Source organism: Mastomys coucha, unplaced genomic scaffold (assembly GCF_008632895.1).
Source record: "Mastomys coucha isolate ucsf_1 unplaced genomic scaffold, UCSF_Mcou_1 pScaffold8, whole genome shotgun sequence".
In the NCBI taxonomy this organism is placed as follows: domain Eukaryota; kingdom Metazoa; phylum Chordata; class Mammalia; order Rodentia; family Muridae; genus Mastomys; species Mastomys coucha.
The window spans coordinates 36,879,153-36,884,562 of NW_022196914.1; positions in this window are offsets into that span (position 1 = coordinate 36,879,153).

The window sequence follows — 5,410 nt, forward strand, 5'->3', positions numbered from 1 at the left end:
CACTGTTACTGGTCGGATTTTGGGCTATGTGAAACTGCAGGACCCCACTCCACTTGTGGAGAAGCGCAGTCCGAGGTCCCCAGGGACTGGCAGGGTAAAGGCTCGGGGATCCCCAGGCCTGCACAGAGGTTGGGGAAGGTAGGTTCTCAAACTCTTGGGCACCACACACGCCACTGGATGCTGCGGAAGAACTGAGAATGGAGTCAGAGCCTGTGGGATAGATGTAGCCAGGGGCCAAAGGGGAAGGAGGGAGCAGAGCTTGGGCTGGGTCCCTCAGGGGGAAAAGCCTCCTGGGCGGCTTAGCTTGGTGGAGTCCATGGCTGGGAGCAGTGAGGCCTCTGGTAGGAGATAAGACTGGGGAAGACTCCATTGTTCCCTACAGAGGGTCCGGATGAGAAGAGACAGTCCATGGATTTAAGGCATTTATTGTCATGATGGAGAGTTGTGATGAGTAAAACTGTACCCCACTTTGTCAAGGTGGGCTTGAGGTTAAATACCTTTTGCATGAGGAGCTGTCTGGTAAGGGGAACTTAATTGGCTAAGCCCTTCAGAACTTTAGGTGCCTCATTAAAATGGAGATCTGTCTTGAGGCTACAAGATCGGTGGTCACGTCCTCTACCTGTGGAAGGTCTTGGGGTGTTGCCCTTACATGACTGATGGCCACAGACCTATGGAGTGGAGAGTTGTGGCCTCATGTCAGGAGCCTGATGTCTAGGAGCATGGCAAAATACCTACCTTCCCTTGCAGGATCACCTGCTGGATCACCAGGGTTTTAAACCTAGCTCAACCAGAAACCAGGCTACCTTTAGTGTTAATGGTACACTATCTACGTACCATATATATATAGATATATATATACACATATATAGATAGATATACACAGATAGATAGATAGATTGATAGATAGATAGATAGATAGATAGATAGATAGATAGATAGATAGATGATAGATAGATAGATAGATAGATAGATAGATAGATAGATAGATAGATTTAGAAAGAGGAGAGAGAGAGACAGAGAGGGAAAATGCCAATTTAGGGACACTCTGTAAAATATTTAGGAGTGCTCTTTAAGTGTGTTAAGAGAAACAAAAGGAAAGATTGGAAAAGGGTTAGCAGCATGGAGAAGACTAACAACAAGTGACGATGAGCTATAATATGGTCTTTTGGATGGTGTACAGCAAAGAAAAGATATTAGGTGACACTCTATCCATGATGCACGGACTGTAGTTGATAATAATGCCCTGGGTTGACTCACTATTTCTAACAAATGTACTACACAAACGCAAAGTGAAAATATAAAGAATCTTCAAGGGATAAGGGTGGTGAGGAAAAAGTATTAAATGAATTTCCTTTAAAGGAATACTTTTCTATGCCACCTTTCTAATTGTTCACTAAATTGAAAATTAAAAAGTAACAATAGTAAAATAAAAATAAAAATTTAAAGCTTATTTTTTATTACACATGTATATTTACCAGCTCTTAAATAAAAAGTCTTATGTGTTGAATAAAGAAAACACACAACTCAAACTAAGGACAGGCAGAGGTTATAAACAGGATATTCAAAGGACATAAAATTCAAGTGGCCATAAAATTCACAAGAAAGCTAACCAAAAGAAAATATCAGCTTTATCTAATGACAAATTAAAAGAGAAATTAAAACATGGTACTGTTTCATAAATATCAGTATGCCCTATAATTAAAAGAATAAAAAGTATCGTGTTTATGAGGCTATTGAATTTCGGGAAAACATATAAGTATGACATTTTGTAATAGATAGGGCAACACCTATCACAATATAAAGCATATACACTTTGGCCTAGGATTTGTACTTTAAGGTATCTATTCTACTGTAATAAAAGCACCACAATAAAAAAATACATACACAGTGAAAGACCATAATGTTGCAAAACAACAGTTTTAATGTTGAAAATTTTGAAACAATCTTTATGTCTATTAGAAGGGCAATGCTTAAGTAAATCCATGTGCCATAAATTATAGGCTATTATGCAGCTGTTGAAGAGTGAGATGAGTTTATTATACTGGAAAAAGGCCATGAAGTTACTCTAAGAAGCAAAAGAAAATTACAGAGTAATGTACAGAATGTGACAGTAACTTTTAAATTTCCTGTATATGCCTCTATGCTGGAATAATTTTTATAATCTTAGCTATTATTATCTATTAATCTCTGTTACCATACAATAGGATGCAGCCTTATATACAAACTTTTGATAATCCTTGCATGTGTCTATACTAAAGTAAAATAAAACTTTAAGAATAATCATGATTTAGCAAGGAGGGAGTACCGAAATGATTCTGGAGCTTCAACAACTGATGTGCAATGACTCTCCTCTAGCTGAGTTTCTACAACACATCCAGGTGAGAAGGTGTTCTCCCTGGAACCACAGTAACCTACTTCCTATATCAAGAGGTAAAAACGTGAGTAGTATGTTATCATCCTGATCTAAATGAGAGAAATGACCCCCATAAGTCTGCATATGGTAACTATCAGCAAGATTAATTTCCTAGGAACAAAGATGAGTGTTCATGGCCTGTAATAATTCAGAGCTCTTTAGAAATTAAAATGAAGTTCTGTATGAAGAACCAAATCAAAGGGCTGGAGAAACAGCTTCATGTTGAGCCCTTGTTCTTCCGTTAAAAGACCAGAGCTCAATCTCAGTACCTGCATCAGGAGGCTTACACCCATCTGTAACTACAGTGGCTGTAACAGCCTGAGACCCAGGGTCCTTCTCACTGTCATTCCTGTCCCTACTACAACTGCTCCAATATAATCCCCAGCCCAGTAAGCAACCTGATTACACGTCTTTGCATCCTACCTCTACTCTAGGGGGACTCTACAAAACCTTATGGTGGACCTAACTTTCCTCCTTCCTGTGAACCTTCTCGGTATGTCCCCCTCTAAATCACCTTCCTTCCTTCTTTCCTTCCTTCCTTCTTTCCTTCATTCCTTTGTTCCTTCCTTCCTTCCTTCCTTCCTTCAGATTAGCCCCTGATTCCTAGAAACACTTTCGACACAGGATGCCCAGTTGCCACACCTGGCAGGGACTCAGGTAGGTGAATTATACTATCCTTCTTATCATTAAGATCTCTCCATTCTCAACCTCAGCCCAGTAACATCCCACCAATCCAACTCCCTGTAAACTCCACTCCTAAGTATGAACAGGATTCCATTAACTCTTTACCAACAAGCACAGTCTACCAGAAGATCTGCAATGAGCACATTTTCCTAAGATTCAGAGAGGGCAACAGAAACCAAGGAACAGAATCCCATCCAACATAAACAAGACCGGATATCAACACTTTGAATCACTTCGTTTATCAGAACCTAGACACTAGTGCAAACAGACAAACATTAACAGACAAGGTAATGTCTCCACCAGAACTCCTTATCCCATAGGCCCTGAGAAATATGATATAGCTGAAGTACAAGATGAGGGTATCAAAATAACTATTATAAATATGTTCAAACACCTTAAAGAGGATAGGAGTAAGTCGCTCACTGAAAAGCTGTGAAACACAAACAAAAATAGAATGAAATAATGAAAAACAATCTATAACATAATAATAGAATTTAACAAAGAAATATAATCACTAAAGAAAACCCAAACTGAGGTAAAGCTCTAGATGAAGAGTCAAAACGAAAACTTCAGAGGTGAGCCTCACCATTAGAGTACAAGGCATGGGAAGAGAGAATCTCAGGTGTTGAAGACAAGAGAGAAAAGATGGATGCTTTAGTCAAGGAAAATGTGAAATTAAAAAAATATCCAGACATAAAACATCCAGGAAATCTCGGACTATGAAAGCACCAAATCTATGAATAATAGAAATAGGGGAAGGGAAAGAAACTAAGGTCAAATGCACAGAAAATATTTTCAAAAAAAAGATAGAAGAAAAATTTTCCAACATAAAGAAGGAGGTACCTACCTAACAAGGTACAAGAAAGCTTACAAAACTCCAAATAAAAAGGATCAGAAAAGAAATTCACCACTATAATTTAATATTTAATAATATTATAATATATAATAATAAAAACAGTATGGGTACAGAATTAAAAAAAAAATGAATGTTAAAAGCTGCAAGGGAAAAAGAATGTATAAAAGCAGACCTATTAAAATAATGTCAGATTTCCCAGTCTATAAAAGTCAGAATGACCTAGACAGATGTTCTACAAACTCTAAGAGATCACTGATGCCAACCCAGACAACTAAACCCAGAAAACCTATCACTGAGAATAGAAGAGGAAAGAAAAACATTCAGGGTAAAACTAAGTGTAAGAAGCAACTAACCACAAAACCAGCTCTACAAAAGAAGAGAGAAAGAAAACTTCAATCTGAAGAAGTTAACCATACTGTGTAAAACAAAAGGAATAAATAACCCCAGACAAACAAATCAAAAGGGTGGAGAGAACCCACATCATAACAACACAAATAACAAAAAATCAACAAATTCTGCTCACTGCTAACTCAATGTTAATGGCCTCTATTCCCCCCCCCAAAAAAGACACAGACTAACTGATTAGATTAGAAAACACTATCCACTTTGCTGCTCCACCCAATAAACACACCTATCACCAAGACAGATATATCCATCCTCAGAGTAAAAGAATGGAAAAAGGTATTCAAAAAAAAAAAAAGGACCCCAGAAGCAAGCATGTGTAACTATTTTAACATGTGACAAAATAGACTTTAAATCAAAACTAACCAGAAAAAAATGGGTAAGGACACAAAATACTCATCAAAGGAAAAACCCCTAAAAAGATATTCCAATTCTAAACATTTATGTAGCAAGCACAAAGACAACCAAGTTCATAAAATAAACACTACTACAGCTAAAATAACATATTGACCCTTATAATGATAGTAGGTGATTTCAAAACCCCATTCTCACCAGTAGATAGGTCCTCTAGACTAAAACTAAGCAGAAAAACACCAGAGTTACATAATTTCATAAATCAAACCTAGCAGGTATTTACAGAACAATTCACCCAAACATAAAAGAATGCTTTCTTCTCAGCAACTCAAGGAACTTTCTCCAAAATGGACCTTACACTCAAACACAAAGCAAGTCTCAAAAGTTACAAGAAAATTAAAATAACACACTGTATCTTATCTTACCACCACAGATTAATGCTGGATATCATCAATAACAGAAACAGCAGGAAGTTTACAAAATTGTACAGACTGAACAACTCACTAGTGAATGAAAATTCAGTCAAGACAGAAGATAAGAAAGAAAAAGTTTTTAGAATTGAATAAAAATAAAAACACACTATTCAAAAATGTATGAGACCCAATGAATGCTGTTCTGAGAGTCCATAGCACAAGTGCCTAGGTAGAGAGAGAGAGAGAGAGAGAGAGAGAGAGAGAGAGAGAGAGAGAGAGAGAGAGAGA